Here is an 18,031-nt window from a genome sequence, read left to right on the forward strand (position 1 = left end):
TCAATGACTCTAAGCACCATAGAAATAACTCTTGCTGTGTGCATGTGCCTGTGTGTGTGTGTGTGTGTTTCTGTGATGAGGACTAGGACTAGGGTGGGGTAAGGTATTAGGAGGGAAGAATGCAGGAGATCTGGATTGTTCTATAATTGACAAAGAAGAAAGACTCCCCTGAATTTTTTGCAGAGTCCTCAGTAAAGTCGCTGCACACACCATAGCTGTAATCACTAAATTTGATTAATCATCAAAGACTGAGTCCAACTTTCAAATGCTCTCCCTCTGGACACAGCATTATTCATATATTTAGTTGGTATTTACTGAATGTGTACTGAATGAATAATCCTACTGCTGGTTCTGCATGGAGTGCGTTATCTAAGCCACCTGCAAATTTGAGATTGACTTGGAGAGAAAAGTCAGTGATATCAGTAAAATCATAATAATTGTACCATTTATTGAATGCGTATTCATTCGTCACATATTATATAATTCATATAACCCCCACGCCACCACCCCTTACTGTAATATCCTTGGAAAGTGGATATTACCTGAGGTTCTGTGACCAGTATGTACCAGAGCTGGGACTGCAGTCCAAGCTTCTCTGACTGCATAGTCTTGGTTCTATGAAACCCCACTGCCTCTCCAGAGGGACAGGGCAGAAATCCACCAGAAGACACAACAGCAACTTTACCCTGAAAACATTGTGAGTTCAGTCCAGTCCATACAGACTCATTGCTCTTGCAAACATCTTGTATAGTAAGTTTAGTCTAGGCAAGCATCCTGGAGGAGGCATCTCCTTGGCTAAATCATGCAAGACATGGAGAATTCAAATTCACAGGGAAACTGGCTTAGTCTTGCCCTGGATTTGGTTTGCTTAGGACTCAGATACAACTGAGAAATGGAAAAGCTATCCTTCCTCTCCTTTTTCCTTTTCCTTCAGTAAGGAGAAGGTCTAACTTGAAGGAAGTAAAGAGGGATTCTTTCTGGGTCTCTCCTCTTGCTTGTGCTGAGGTAGGAAAACCCATCTCCGCGTTCATCTCCTTCTTCCCTCTCCTCTCAGACTAGAGTTCCCATCCTGCACTTTGTGGTTTTAGCTTAACGAATGTTAATGAGATGGCATTGTAATCACCGGATTTTATAAGTATCTCATCCACAAATTGGACCACAAAACCCAAATGAGCCAGCTGAGCATCTATATTCCATGAGCCTGTGTTTTCCCCACAGTCTTAACCAAAGGATGTAAAACGTGTTCTTGCTTTGAAGCTGTTCAGGCCCACGGGTGTTAGATGCTGAGGACAACTGCCGTCTGCCTGGCCCTAACTCAAGTGGCTTGTTGGGTATGAGCCTTTCACACAGTCCTGGGTGATGTAAGGGATTTAGGTGTGATCAATTATACCCTTTTCAAGTTAACGCTAGAAAAATGAGAAATTGATTTTTTTGACGAAACAATATTTTAGAAATTCAGGATATAAAAATGGGATTTGACCCCTCTTATCAAGTCAGCGATCATCATGGTGATTACAGTCCACAGTTATGCCATATTTTGTATGTCATGGCCTAACGCGATTGGCTTTCAGATGCGTTTCTGGGAGAGGGTAGAGCAATGATAAAGCATCCAGCTGTGACTGCTTTGTGGCTTAAAGGGGAGAACCAGACGGATCCATCTTGTTCAGCAAATCTGCCGGAGTGAGCATCCTCCGACACAGCCATCAGAATCTAACAGTTGAGCTTAATCTCTCTGTAGAGATCTATACTGAATAATTTTTCTCGTGTCTCATATTTTTACCTGGTATTTTTAATTTTTACCCAATATGTTTCCATTATTATGTCCAAATCAAAACCAAACAATAAGCAAAGAAACGACATATGTTGCAGACAGTCTGTTGACTTACTGTTAGGTGAAATGGCATTTTGAAGGTAGGACTGAACTTCACTCACTTTCGTATCCTCAGCATCTAGCACATTGCTTGGCCCATAGAAAGGACTTAATTCATGTTGCTGAATATCTGTAAATCATAGTCTAGCCTTGGAGCTATCTGAAGAATAAGTCCCCTGCCTCTCCTTTACAGTAATGTGAAAGAAATGCCAATTCTTTAAAATTTGCCAATAAAAAATGTTGTTTGCTTTGGGTAGGTGACTGGTTGCAAGGTTTGTTAATCTAAACATTTCAGTGACCTGGTAAATGAAAGAAAGACTATAATGGAAGGAGAACATGAACAATTTTGTTAACAGTGAGGACCACCACCGCTTCCCTTTAGATGTAGGAACTGGAATAACTAACTGCAGCTTTCACTTTCTTACTGTTCATCCCAGATACTTGGGATAAATGGCCATTTTCAATACCACTTATTTAATCACTGACATAATATATCATTATAATCATATATTATATGAATTCTTGGACCCACTTTTAGAATTTCAGTCCTAGAATAGAACAGATTGATTTTTCTGTCTACTCATCGCTAATAATACACTTAATTATAGTAACTTTTTTATATATTTAATATCTGCAAAGGCTAGTCACTCATTATTAATTGTTTTTCAATATTTTTTTGGTTATTTATTTTTGCATAGCTCTTCTTTAGACTGAACTTAATAATCATTTTGTCAAGTTAAGTTGTACTTCGCTTGCTCTCTGCTTTTATGCCCAAAATCTGGTTGGAATTTTAAATGAAATTGTTCAATTTATTTATTAATTTGTGGGAAAATTGAAAAAATTTATGATGTTATATCTCTCAGTGTGATGTTATTTCTCCCACTAATGAAACAGAAGCAAAACTGTGTAGCATGGAAACAATCAGCCTAAGAATCAAGGCATGTGAACTCTAGTACCTGCTCAGGTGTAACTGTGTGCCTGTTTATGCCACAGTTTTCTCATGTCAGATGTTGAAAAATATAAACACCTTTACATATCTGAGACTTCATTATTTATGGGGTTTTTAGTGATTTTCTGATATTTTGATAGAACATGTATACCCCTCCGTCAATTCTAGGATTTTATGTCAGATAAAAAGCGAGGTTATAACTCAAAACATAGAGGACTTCTAATTCTAGAGAGTAGGAAGTTACTTGAGACCACTGCTTCCACCCTAAAAAACAAGAATAAGCCAGATAAGTTACAGAATCATAACTTTAAAAACTCATCAGACATAATAGCAACCCAAGTGTCCGTGGACGGATGAATAGATAAACTAAATATGGCATCTACATACAGTGGAATCTTATTCAGCCTTAAAAAGGAAGGAAATTCTGACACATGCTACAACAAGGATGAACCTTGAAGACATATGCTAAGTGAAACAAGCTAGTCATAAAAGGACACATATTGATGCCAGTTACATGAAGTATCTAAAGTAGTCAAATTAATAGAGTCAGAAAGCAGAATTGCTTGGGGGGAAGAGGAATGGGGAGTCAGTGTTTATCGGGTGCAGAGTTTCAGTTGGGAAGATGAAAAAGTTCTGGAGATGGATAGTGGTAATGTTTGCCCTACAATGCGAATGTGCTTGATGCCACTGAAATGTACACTTAAAAATGAATAAAATGGTAAATTTTATATTATGTATACTTCACCACAATTTCAGAAACCCTCAGCAGGGGACAGAAAGAAACTTAAAGGAAGTACAATCCAGCAGGGAGGAAAGAGCACGGCGGTGGGAGGGAGAGAAACATGCTAGAGGCAGCGATAAGAAGCCAGCTGCGCTTCAGATAATGCTTTAAAAAATTAAGTGTTTAATTGATCTATACGCGACAGACAATAAATTTCAAATATTTAAAGTGTAAAATTTGATACATTTTAACATCATTATATACCCATGAAATTATCACCATAATCAACATACTACCTCCAAAAATTTCTTTGTGGCTCCTTTGTAATCCTTTCTTCTCAACCCTCCTCCTCCTCCTCCTCCCCTATCCCCAGACAACCAATAATCTGCTTTTTGTCACTATAGACTAGTTTGTATATTCAAGAATTTTATATAAACACAATCATGAAGTATGAACTCTTTTAGGCTTGGCTTCTTTCAGCATAATTATTTTAAGATTCATCTGTACTGTTGAGTATATCAGTAGTTCATTCCATTTTACTGTGGAGTAGTATAGTATTTCATTATATGGCTACACCACAATATTTTTATCCATTCATCCGCTGATGGACATTTTGATTGTTTCCAGTTTTTGGGTGCTACAGAGAGAGCTGTTGTGAGTATTCGTGCACAAGTACTTAAGATTTGTGTACTTTCATTACATGTAAATTATACTTCAATATGCAAAAAAGAAAAATCCAGCCTATAAATATTGAAAAACAGTAATGTTAGCAAAGTGTCTTTAATCATGAAGATATTAATGATTGGAGATACTAGCACACGCCTAAGTGAATAGGTTGGGAGAGGTAAGTTGGTGCCAACACTTTGTGAGCTTGCATTAGTCACTTCACTTTCTTGGGTTTTAGTTTCCTCTATGAAAAGAAGTGGCCAGATCAGATGATCGGTAAGTAGGATGATCTTATACATTTTGTCTACATCATGACATTCTTGAGAGGGAGATGAAGCCCTCTTAATAATTAAGAGTCATAACCTGCTCCTGCCCTGGGCAAATGGTGATAAACAGTTATCCTATCAAAAAGGGATTCTGAAATGTCTAAGACTATATGAGGCGACAGTCTTCGTGTCAGCAGCAGTCTGGATCTGAGACTTATTCTTTGTATGATCTCAGGGGTTCTGTTTGATCTGATGTGGTGTCAGGATCTGTCCGCACAGCTGCTTACAGGGCAGCTGTGAGGAAGGTGTGAGAAAGGCTGCCAGCCCTTCTGGTCAGCGGTCAATGGGCTGCTGCCTTGCACACCTGTGGAGTAATAAAGACTTTCTAGTTGTAAGACATTAGCTTTTTGAGGTTAAAAACTATTGTTGAAATGAAGCTAATTTCTCAATAGGATGAAAAATGGATCCCACTTTCCCCTGCTCTGATAACATGAAAAGAATGTGTCTCCTTTACAGTAGTCACTATTTTTTTTTTTCAATCTTCGGAGGCAACTGATTAACTTGTATTTATAAAACTCACAGAGGTTATAAGCTGTTAGTTTCACTTTTGTGCTGCCAAAGCTTTGAAGGGACAGAGAAGAAAGTCCTAAGTGACTAGTGTTCTACCCATTCTGAAATAAAATAACGTCATGTTGATGGAATTCCATTTACTAAAAGAGACATATGACTATAGAGTCCATTCCCGGAAAGAATCCAATGGGTAATATACATTTGTACATAAAAGCAATGGAGAGTAGAAAATATCTAGATGGTGACTGGAAAATGCTCCAAAAGTTAGTGAATCTCTCTAAGGTCCTAGGAAGGGAGTGGGATTTAGACAAGGAACGACCACCATCCAATCTCTTAGAGCGGAGGTAGCCTTCTGGTTTGTGTGCTGCTGAATAGGACCTCCTTCTCCCCAAACATGCCCCAGTGGATGTATTCTGTGCTAAGAATCAGGAGGGGAGATTCTAGTTCCAGGTCTGCTCTGGGAAGGTCAAATGCCTGATGGTTCAGTGCATGGACTTCATCGGCATGACCTTGGGAAGTTAGTAACCACCTTAGAGGATGGAGAGAGAATAAAATGAGATGTTTTAAAATCCTCTAGCAAACTTCCTGGTACATCATTGCATGAATTCAGCTACTAGAAAGTTAGTCTCTCTGGTTCTTTTTTTTTTTTTTTTTAGCGGGGGCAACCCTTGGTTGACCTCACAGATTGCAAGGACCTTGTCAGCTTACAATCCCTTATTTTATTTATTTATTTTATTTTATTTATTTTTTTTACGCCTATAGCACCTGGTCTTCCTAGGTGGTCTCCCATCCAAGTACTAACCAGGCCCGACCCTGCTTAGCTTCTGAGATCAGACAGGGTCGGACTTGTTCAGGGTAGCATGGCTGTAGACTCAGTTTCTTGAGAAAAGCCACGTAGGCCACTGTAGCAAGGGGTGGAGGAGGTGGATGCCGATAGGGATGCAGGAAGGTAAAGACACTTTGTTTCTGGTGTCCATGTACTTTTTTCAGCATAGTCATGCAAAGGGGCCCAGAGCAGGAGATAAGGGGTGTAGATGCCAGTCTCACATTGTCAGTTCATTCCTCCAAGCCTCTGAAATTTCTTCCAATGTGAATGTCCTCCAGTTGTCAGTCTGGAAGCCATACTTTTAGTGCTCATTCACCTAGCTTCCTGTTTCTGGATGGAGGAAAGGATGTATGCTGGGCTCGCTTTAACTGAGACAATTCCATCCTCACCGTCCGTTTCGAACCAGGTCTCAGAGTGCCACTAGTCGCGGTTCATGGAGCTGCGGGCTCCTGTTCTGCAGGCTCCCCGCAGGGGACAGTGTGGATATTATGGGGTCCCATTGGCACCTGGCCCAAGTAAATTATTTGAGACAACTCTCTGGGGAGACCGATACACCTGTCTGAGGCTTTAGAGGGTATAGGCCCATTGGTTTTTCCTGTTTAGCTTCTATTATTTGGTAGAACATTTTAGCAGATAGATAAAGACACCTCACTCTGGGGTCCCAGTTCTTCATCTTGTCAGTCATTTATGAAGAGGGCTGAGCCATAGGTAAGGCCTCAATTTCCCCAGAGGGGATTTTAGCATGTTTTTAATTGTATTTTAAATGGAATCATTTGGTTTTTTTGCAGGGAGGGGAAAGAATAAAAATAATTAAATTTTTTCCAGATCATAAAAATACATGTTCATTGGAAAAAATTTAGAATATAATAGAAAGACACTAAAATTTCATCATGCATGGATGGCCATTGTTAATTATTATGTTGGTGTCTATCCTTCCAGGTAGGGATATGAGGGAAATACCATAATCAAATGTCTGAGGAGATTTCTGAATGTGTCTACTCATGAAAACTATCTCTGCTATCTAGTGAGCTTCATGCTGAAATTGAGTAGTACATACTGACTGTCAATGGTGGGGATTCAGGGCAGAGAATCAGCCCGGGGCAAGGGGAGGAACTGGGAGAGGGGGTGGCAGGGTCTGTAGCGGGATACCGAGAGGTTAAATTGGGACAGTTTCTGTATGCACACCATCTTTTGGTGTTACCTGTTTTTTTGGTGATACCTGAAAGTTTAGAGTCTACAGTATTAATCTGGATAAGCTGGGTTGCGTTTTTGGTAATAAACGAACCCCCAAAGCTCAGTGGTTAACAACAGGTTGGCTTGGCTCAGTAGAACACTGCTGGGAATACAAAATGGTGAATAGATTTCTGAAGATGCCATTTTTCTATGAGGCTGTCGGGAATTTGTCCAACCCAGTTTCTTGCCTCTCTTTTAACTTCTCCCTTCCCAGAGTGACTTAAGTCTATTTTTTTCTTTCCCGATCACAGTGCCACCACCTATTTTATCCCTTGACCTTTTGTATGTCCCTAAACTGGCAGCAGATGAGGCCAGACTCCTAGTTCCCAGCTCGTGGGGTTATTCTGATAATTCTCTTCTTACATGGGCTGCGTCTCGGGTGCTGTCGGCTTGTTCAGTCATGTCCCAAGGGCCTGACTTGGAGAGCACCACCTTCACAAGCCTGAAGTGATTATGGCTTGTGCATCTCAAGGTGATGGTTACGAAAAAGGTGAAGTCAGGAGTTGGAGGAGCTGAATCCACTCAGAGGCAGATGAAGACACAAAGCTGGAAGTTGAGTGGGAGGGGGCTCTGGGAGTTCATATGTGAGGCAGGTCATTGCAGTCAGGAGGAGAGTAAATGAGGAGGACGTCCCTGAAGCAGAGGCTGGGACCATTCACAGGGCTGCCAGAGAGTCAGCTCTACCCATACCAGTGAAACGGTCCAGGCATTCAGCAGAAAGAACACAGGGAATTACAAAAGATAAAGAGGATGACTAAGTTCTCTGGTCTTTTGCTCCTGGTTGATAGTTCATGATTCTCTTCTTTAGATAGTATCCAGATCAACCTAACCTCCTTCTTTCATGCCAAGACTCACTGAACTTACCTCTTCCATCATCCCTTCTCTCTGTCCTAGTGTTTGCTGGATCTGTCACGTGGAAAATATCTTCTCTAAGGCTGGACCAAAGAGTGAGAACGGACAGGCCATGTCGTGTTCCCTGGCACCACTGGATCATTTCCTGGTCTAGGGCTTCTAGGTGGGAGGGGACATCTCCCACCTCGAATCCTCAGCTACCTACAGGGAGGACAATTTAGGCTATTTCCTCTTAGACGCTTTCACATTCCATGCAATTTTGTGTTGTAAGAATGAGGCTCCAAGTAGTCATTCTGGTCTTGACATACTTTAAGGCAGAAAACTTTCCTGTATATATTCCATTTTGAACATATGTAATGCTTCCAACAGGATGAAACATCCACGTGGCTGTTTAAGTTTCTGATTTTCTATTTAACTGACTTTTCTCTCCTCTAAGTCACTCAATCAACCCTCCTTCACTATCTTCTACACTTTGTTAAAGACAGTTTCAGTGTATTCCATTTCTGAGAATAATCTCCAACTAAATTTCCACCTTAGCTGCCCACAGGCTTTGTTTGCTGATTAGGTCACAAAGGTTTCTGGAAGCTAAATCAGACATATTAGTGTTTGTGACTAAAGTTGTTTAGATCTATATCTATATATCTGTGATACTTGCTCCAAGATGAGAATGAGTTTTAAATTGATCTTTAAGTGTTGAACAACTGTGTCCACTGAAACATTTAGACATTTCTTCCAAACTTATCACCTCATGTCATAGGTTGATCAACTTTCATATTTTCATTCACGTTTTTTTCTTTCAATGTGGTACATGCACCCTAGGCAGAAAACTCACTTACACAAGATCAATATCCCTGGCATTGAGCATCTCTCTGATGTGGGAAACGAGTTCTTGTATACTAGGAGTGCCTTTAAAATTTGTTGACTTTGGAGGTGATGTTTGATTTGTTTCTGAATCTGTTGTTGAAAGCACATTCATTTACTGTCTATAGATACCGAACGCTTTATAAAACATAATTTGAAGACATGACTTCCTCCACCCAATAATGCTGTTGGACTTTTGTAGTGTGGATTTGTGACCTTTCAAGGGGGAATAATAGCGCCTGGAGCACATCTAAGTCTGTGCATCACTGAACTGTGTTCCATGGGCTCATGGGTACTTGAATTACTTGGTGGATGGGGTAATATTGTAAATGGATGTAGTGGGTTGAGTTGCGCCCCACCCTTCAACTATATATCCACCTGGAATGTGACCTCATTCGTAATAAGGGTCTCTGCAGCTATAATTAAGTAAGGATTTTGAGATGAGATCAACTTTGATTGGGGTGGGTCCCAAATCCAGTGACAAATCTTTATGAGAGAAGAGGAAACATACAGGCATACAGAGATGGCCATGTGCAGATGGAGTCAGATTGGAGTTATGTAGCTACAAACCAAGGAATGTCAAGGGTTGCTGGTAGCCATCAGAAGCAAAGAGAGAGACATCAAATGGTTCTCCTTGAGAACTTCCAGAGGGAATCAGCCTTGCTGGTATCTTGATTTTAGACTTCTGGCCTCCGAAATTGTAAGAGAATAACTTTCTGTTGTTTTAAGCCACCAAGTCTGTGGTAATTTATTATGACAGCTCTAAGAAGCTAATACAGTGAAGATGTCAAAGGAAATATTTTACATATAGTAAGGAGCATGTTACTTAAAGCAAAGGTTGGAAAACTATAGCCCCAAAGGCCAAATCTAGCTGCTGCCTGTTTTTCTAAATAAAGTTTTATTGGAACACAGCTATGCTCATTTATGAATCATCTCTGGCTGCTTTTGTGCTACAGCAGTAGAGTTGAGTAGTTGTGATAGAGATATAAGGCCCACAGTGATGAATATATTTACTAAAATAATTCTTTTTGTGCAAATACAGATTTACTTAAGGGAGGGACAATGATAGGGAATAAGGAATTCTATAGTGGTTTCTTTGGCCATCCTTAATATTGGGAAATCTATGTTCATATTTCGAATTTGCTTAAAGTCACATCTCCCAATTGAAGTAGAGATATTGATTGAAAGAAGTTCAACAAAAACAATTGATCTCTAGATCCGTGTAGCCGCAAGGTAGATTGTTTAGTTCAACCTCCTCCTTTTGACTTCTTGGACTTAATGTGAATTGGAAGCATTATTAGGTTGGTAGGATTGAGTAAGCAATAAACATACCCTGGGAATAAGGAAAAGAGCTATCTATCATTGTATTGAAGGTCCGTCTCTCTCAGATGGTCCTGGGTGCTTTTTATTTGATTAGCAATGGGGATGCGATTGGATGGGCTTTCTCTCTTGATGTGTGAAATTCTCTCGGCTCCTAAACAAGAGATAATGGTAACTGAATTGAAGTAGCACACAATAGCTTATTTATTTATTTTAGTATAGTACACAAAAAGACATCATTTCTCTATTGAGAAAGTCATCGTCAGTGATGATCTATGCTTTTCTCCTAACTTTTTTGCCTTTTGAAAAAAAGCTTTTGCAAGTTTTCTAGGGAAATAAAGATTTAGAAATTTGGTAGTTGAACTTCTACTTGAACATTTCTGACCAGCTCTGAAAAATATTCCTCTTACAAAAAATTTTCATATTTATTGAAAGTCTAAGGGCTTTATACAGGGAAATAATCACGGATGTACAAACATTCAATTATGAAGATGCTGATCAGACACTATTTACAGCAAAGAAAAATGGCAAAGAACCTAAACCTCAATTTGAAACAACCCGGGAGAACTGGTTAAATAAATTGCAGTGTTCCCATACTGTGAGCTTATCAAAGAACATTTAATGACATGGAAAGATGCTCTCGATATACTTTTAAGTTGGGGAAAAAGCAGAAAACAACAGTATGCATGGTGTAAAACAAGCACACACTCAGAAAAACAGGTCAAAGTTTTAGCTGGTTTTTTTATATTCTTTCAGTTTTCTCTATTTTCTAATATTTTTTCAAAGAATATTTTTGTAATAATGAGAAAAGAGTTAATTTAAAATGAGCTGATTGTCTTTTTTCAAATACTTTCATTTGCAATTGAGAATTGTTAGTTGATATAAAAATAATTCTTTTGCTTCCCAGAAAAATTGATCAAGTACTTAAATTGTTGCTTGCTAGGAGAGTACATTTGGATAAGTCACTTTCTCTTCTGAGTCTTGATGTCTTCATTTAGAAATGAGAGCATTGAATTCACTGACTCCCTAAGTTTCTGGTCACTTATGATACTCCAAGTGGTTTGAGATAGTACTGAGAACAGCCTTTTCATCGAGCTAGCTCGGCAAGAATAGTGCACTCAAATTGGGCGAAACCTTGGTTGTTGAGGCTGGAATCGACCACCCCCGGCCATTGCACCCTGCGGAAGGCCTGCTGGAGAGGGAGTCCGGGCTCTTGCCGAGACTATTTCCTTACTGGCCTGAGAGCTTTGAGTCAAGTTGGTTCTTTTATGTGCGGAGTTTCTTTAATCTTCTTTGTCTTGATCAAGCTGTGGCCATGCATTTTCTTAACGAAAAAGATTTCACTTTTAAAATTTAATTTATACTAAATTGGCCCCAGGCAAAGAGTGGCCGGCAATAAACTTGGTGTCAGTTTCATGCTTTGCAGAAGTTTGTGAAATGTTTGTTTTGTTCTGGAACAACTTACCATTTCTCTGTGAGGGTGGTGGGGGGAATCATCAGCCTGGCAAATAGTTTTCAGAAAACGTAAGCCCTAAGCATTCTATCTGGCCTCTGTAATTTTTATTGTCTTCACTCGAATTTAGCAGGCTATCCTTCCCTGTCTCTTTCTCACTGTCGCTATCTGCATCCCAACAGTCCCTGGAGCTGCCCAGCAGAAAAGATATTCCTTAGTAACATGTTGAGCTATTTCCCCAGTAAGACTTTTAAGTTTCTTCAGGACAGGCATTGTGAGTTTAGTCATTTTCTGCCCTGTTCATATCCCGCCCAGTGTTGTGATGGGGGCCACTGAGGCCTTTAGATTTGGATTAAAGAGCCTTGCAGCGAGCCCTCTCAGATGCTGTCCTGTTTACTGAGGAAGAGGTCTTTCCAATCGTGCTGTATTTTTATCCTACTCAAGTTTTTCCCGTTGTTTGAAATTACGATCAGCCAGGCTCAGGAACAGGGTGTGCTTTGGTGCATTAATATGCTGGGACAGTCTTGATGTTAGAACTTGGACATTGAGAAAAACAATTCCTGGGATTGTTCATTAAATCAGTCAACAAATACTTATTGAGTATTATTCATGGTGCTGTCCGGACAGCACAGTCAGAGCAGAGTGAGGACTTTTGGTGTCTGCGGTGTAGGCATAAAGTTGGGGAGGGAGATAAAGGAAAAGTTGAAGTGATACATAGACTATGGTGTGTCTGTCCACCCATCCATCCATTCGTCCCTCCTACAAATATCGATTGAGAGCCTAAGTTCTCAGTACTGTTGTAGGCGTTGAGGACACAGTGCGACTAAGACAAGCTAAGTTACCTGCTTTGTAGAAGGTAGAGCTTATAATATAGTGGGAGACAAAGATAAACAATGAGTAAATAAATAAATACTATCATTTCAAGTGAGGAAAGAAAATGCTATGAAGATAACACAGCGTATGGGGGTGGAGGCTGATAGGGTCAGAGAAGGTCCTATGAGGAGGTGGCATAAAGAGAGACTGGAATGGCGTGAAGGTGCCGGGAAAGAGCACTGACTGAGAGTGAGACCGTGTTCTCGGTTTAACTCTGCCACTAAGAGGGTGACATGGATGAAGTCCCTCCGTGTCCTCCCTTCACGCTGTTATTGATGAAATAAAATGTATGTGGCTGTAACATTCAAGAGCAATGTATTATATTAATAATCTTAAGGCTTGTCGCATGATTCGCGTTTAAAGTACTCGGGAAAGATTGTGCATGGGAACACTTTTAGTATTTTCTGCTAGTTCATGGCTATAGACAGCCAAGTCCAACAACCTTTCTGGAGTCCTATAAATCTCCAAGAATTATTTAAAACAGTGAGAATGAGAAAAAGGAGGATATACTTCATCTTTTCACTGGATGGAGTGTGTTAGTGTGTGCCTATAGGGTCTTCCTAATGGGACAGAAACAACCAGCAGTGTTTTCCAATGCACAACAAAACAGTTTATTTTAAAACAACGCATTCAGTACTGTGTTTGGCACATGAGGCAATGAGGCAGGCACATTCACACTTAACAGGGACATTTGGGGAGCTGTCGAAGCAAATCATTGCATTTTCTTCACAAACTAGAGTCACAATATACACGCGATTACCTCTACGAAAGAGAGATGATCGTTCTTGTTCACCAAGAAGGCCGAAGATATTTACACTTTCCTCAGTCCAGCAGTGCCGGCTCCTTCCAGGTCTCCGTGGCCCTGTCAGTCTGGCAGCTTGTTTGGAAGGGCAGCTAGGACTGCCTCTCAGGAGATATGAGTCTGATTCCTGAGGGCCACGGGCTTCTAAAGAGCGAGAGAGCTTCTGATGTGGTTGGGGGTGAAGTCTTCAATGCCACTCACTCAGCATGAAATGGCATCTTCCTAAACAAATGCATCAAGTATGTGGGGGGGCAGGGATTGATGGTTGTAACAATGTAAGAAGCATTTATTTTCCCTGACACATGCTTCTTGCTCATTTCCTTAATAACTTATATTCACTGTTCTCTCGCCTTTTGACCTTTTGATTTTATCTTTATAGAGAGCTTTGTTTTTCATTCTACACTGATATAACATTCTTTAAAATGATGCTAAAATGAAATGGTGAAACTAAGTAGGTTAAATGAGAGAAGATATCACATTCTTTTGTCTTGACTTCTAATTTATGGTTTCACCATGGATTGTCAACTTCCCATTTAAAGAATGGAGGCAGCATGGTGTGTAGTAGGATCAGTGGTTGGGAGGCCCAGACTCTAATTCCAGTTAACTAGCTGGGAAGGAAGTCACTTCCTACTTTTGGAACCTCCATTTTCTCATCTCCATGTTGAAGACATTGATCTAGAATCCAACCCTGAGATAACGTCTAGATCTGTGAAGCTCTGATATGGATTTAGGTGACTGTCCTATGTAAGTGATGTTGCATTATGACGTTTCAGTGTTTTTGTTTTGTGTCTTGGGAGAATTTCAGTGCTTATTGCTCATGCTTGGTGATTGGATCTCAGCCCACCAATAACCCCCTCGCAGGGCTCTTGGCTGTAAGGCTGCTAGTAAGGGCTCAGATCTGGATGTAGTTAAAGAGCATTTCTGACCAGGAGACCAATAATTCTACATCTTGCAAAATGGTCTAGATTCCAGATTTCAGAGAGAAACCTCCCCTTCCTTTTTGCAAGTCCTTCAATGACTTTATTCCCCCTATACACATCGACACCCCTCTCTCATTATCTACCAATTTTTCTTCCCCATCTCCCTAGCTAACCATGTTGTAGGAGTGGCTGGTCCTTCAAGGCTGGTTTTGTTGTGAATTTGTTTGTAATGAAATGGGGCCAGCTGTCAGGTTTCCGTTTATAGTTGTGGACTTATCTCTTCGGTGTCCAGAAGAGAGCCAGATGATGAAGGTGTACTTTGTGCCCATGGCACATGCAGCTTGTTGTGAATACAGAATAATATCTGATCATGTACCTAACTCATTCAGAACAAAATGTAGCTTATTCAGTATAGAGAAACAAGCTCATTTAGATGATTTAAGGAGAACAGAAAAGAGTCATACCCTGGCCTTTTAAACATAATATAGAAAATGTCCAAGTTGAGTTTCAAACGTTTATAGTCTAACAATGCCTTACGAAACCTGTAGGATCTTTTACTATAGCAAGGAAAGTAGATTTGGTTCTTTAAGATCTAATTATGATTTACTACACATAGAATAAAAAATAGCCACTTACTGTATATGAGAAATTAAGTACATTTTTTCCAGCATTGCTTTCTAAAAGATTTAGTTAAACCCACCTAAGAATGACTTCTGTCAGAAAAACCTTCAATTTGCAAACAAAGCTTCTTCTGTGGCTCACCAGGGTGTATAATTTCTAAACACTCAGTAAGTAGGGTGTTCATTTACAACTAGCGGTGAGGAAGAAAGTTGTACTACTGCCCAACACTCATGGACTGCAGTGGCCAAATATTTGTTGGTATATATTTTTTAAGGGTGCAGCCTTACACTAGCTAAGGGCAAGATGTCACACGCCTTCTCCTGCAGAGTTTGCTCAGTGGTGTTCTTACTTAGTGATGTTTCGTGCCCATTTGGAACTTTTCTGAGGGAAATAAAGCCTAGTATATTCAAATTCTGGGCATGAGGCTTTCTTAGCTGATGTCCTCTGGGGGAGTGGAGACTCTCTAGGTGTGGTGGGGTCAGGTCGGCTTATTGGATGTCTCGTTCTTCCCCTACTCCTTTGCGGGCACTAATTTCTGGATGTCTGTGACTTTTGTGCTACATCAGAAGGATGAGGAGGAAGTGGACCAGGAAAATGAGAGAATTGCGGTAGACTATAGGATATAAAAAAAGATCAGTTAAACATGGTTTAAACTGGCAGTAAAATTAAAGAATGTTTACCTGGAAGGTTACCCTTAGAAATTATAGACAAGGCATGGCTAGTTATCTCCTAAGATACTGAGGAATCTGTTGAGAGGTTCCTAAGAGTTACATGGCTAGGAAATATTTTGAACACCTTAAGGTCCTTAGCCTCTGGGACCCAATAATATACTAAAAATTAGTAGAACTAACCAAAGTAGAAATGCCTCCTTGTGGGGAGGGGGCACTTGGGAGTTCCTCCAAAGCCACTGCTAGCCTCTCCTGTTCAGGCAGTGCTGTGCTGGAGCCAGCTCAATCCTGTTTTTGAAAACAGGTATATTTTCAGCTGGTTGACATCAACTTAGTAGCTTAGAATTGGCTATGATCAGAGTATTTACACCACAGAAATTGGCAAGTGCTGCAAATCAGAGCTCCATCATTCTCCAGAGCCAGTTGTTAAACATTTAGCAGCACACCAAAGAGCTAAAATTGTCTTTGAATACCACAGAAGGGAAATCAAAGGAGCCCTTTAATATCTCTAATGATGAAAGGCTTTGCATGTGCACGGCTATAGAAAGGAGCCTGGCCAAAACTTCACTAGGATGGTGGCATCTTATTCTACAGAGGCTGGCCCCAGGCAGCCAGTGCCAACTGACCACCTCTCACATACTTGGTTGGTCTTAGAATTTTAGCTCCTTGAATTGTTTTGTTTTGTTTTGATTAGTTTCATTTTAACCTGAAGACCTTGGTATTTTGGGCATTATCTGGAGGTTGAAAAATCTGACCCTTTGGGGAATATTTTAGGCTCTGGAAATGACATCCAAGTAGAATCTGAATGAATCATTTAACTTCCCCGTTTCTCTGTTTGTAAAGATGAATGACCTGAGATCTGCCTCTTAGTTTGAAATATAAAGAGCTGGCTTTGGGGTAAAATATATTAAAACGATTGTCTCCCCACTCTCTGTCCAGGCTTGCATCCATTCTGACTAAATTAACCAGCTACTGTTTGCTTACAGATTTGTGACTGGCCAAGTCAGCCAAAAACAGTTTAATGAATGAGTCACTAAGGCTATGTCTCTATTGCCGTGTATCATGATAACTTAAAGGAACAGATCTGCTACTAATTGCATGAGGAGTAATAAGCATTCAGTTACTTTGGTCATAATGGTATATATGACTGCTGTATATTGTTGGTTCCCAAATGCCAGCCACATCAGGATCACTTGGGATTTGTAAGCTGAGTTTATCCTGGGACATTCTGAGTCAAAGGTCTGGGGTGAGGAGCAAGAATTGTATTTTAAAGAGCTTCTCATGTCATACAGCATTGTTTGCGGGTGGATCAGTAGCATAATCCAGGTCCTAACCCTATAACCCCATTGTAATCTTAAATTGGAGTCGTTTATTCTATGATAGGCTCTTCACTGTGATTCCATTGTAATCAACAAGAGAATGAGCTTCATTAAGGATAAAAAATATCTATTCAAACACATATATCATCAATAAGTCATCACAATAAAAAGAAATTTTAAAAAATACTCATAATACCATAGTGATTGATATTCTAAAATTTGCTGTGGCAAAGCAATCCGAGTGTGAAAGAGGCATATTAAGTCATTTTGGTCCTTGGTGCCAGCTCACCTGTGGCCTTGATTAATTGGGCCACGGAGCCCAGGCAGGGCAATCAGGTGACCCAGGGCCTCTAAGTTCCAGGACTTGTAATGCTCTCTCTGGTTATTTCAGCCACATATACATAACCCCAACTCTCTTTGTAACCAAAGGAACAGTCTGCACATTCAGGGACAAGTAAAGGCTAAACATATACTTTTGTCTGGCACATTCACACGATTAGGAGAGAAAAGATTTAGGGATCCAGAATTATATAGAAAACTGCTTAGTCTGTCATTCTGCACATGAAGACCTAGCCCAAATTGTTTTTATTTGTACATCTTAGCATATTGAACTAAATGCAATAATGCAAAGTTTGCCGTTGGAATTGCTTACAATGTGGGAGGCATTACAAAAGGTATTTCTTACGTCAGGGGCCCCAGCTGAAAATTATACATGTAGAGAAGTACATAGCCATTCTTAGTATTCAACTTTTAAATTATGCATACGTAATACTAAAACAAGGTTTTATTAAGATGACTAAATTGTTTAAGATTCCAGCTTTCAACTGTGAACCGTCAGTACTGAATTGTGATTTACCAGATTACCAGAATCATAATTTACCAAGACAGTTTTCTCTCATTTCGGGGTAGAATGTATGTTATTTTCAGTGGATGGTTGTATACCTAGACAAGCATCCCCTTTATTGTTTTGCACTGAGAAATAATTTTTTTTTGGTAGGGGGGAGAATCTTTTTTTCCTCTTTTACAGCCTTTCTAACTTATTTTCTGTGCCTTGTGAACCTCAATCCCAAATCACTTTCCCTTTGAGCCCATTTCATTTGATGCTAAGACAAGGAAGTACTAGATGAAGAGTCATTAATTTCTCCACTGATTACCTGTGCAATCTTGGGAAAATCACTTAGCCTCTCCGTCTCTCCATTTCTTATTTGTAGTCAGGAATTAGGACTAAAGATGCTCAAAGG

At 40.0% G+C, this 18,031-nt stretch overlaps 1 long non-coding RNA gene and 1 pseudogene across 4 annotated transcripts in view; one reads left to right on the top strand and one right to left on the bottom strand.

Annotated features, from left to right (window-relative positions):
• The window catches only part of LOC120584865 (uncharacterized), a 51,308-nt gene that overhangs the window by 26,632 nt on the left and 6,645 nt on the right, over positions 1-18,031 (top strand). The window lies entirely within an intron of this gene.
• Positions 5,796-5,914, bottom strand: LOC120590317 (uncharacterized; annotated as a pseudogene).

Source organism: Pteropus medius, unplaced genomic scaffold, assembly GCF_902729225.1.
Source record: "Pteropus medius unplaced genomic scaffold, Ma_sr-lr_union100, whole genome shotgun sequence".
Lineage (NCBI taxonomy): Eukaryota > Metazoa > Chordata > Mammalia > Chiroptera > Pteropodidae > Pteropus > Pteropus medius.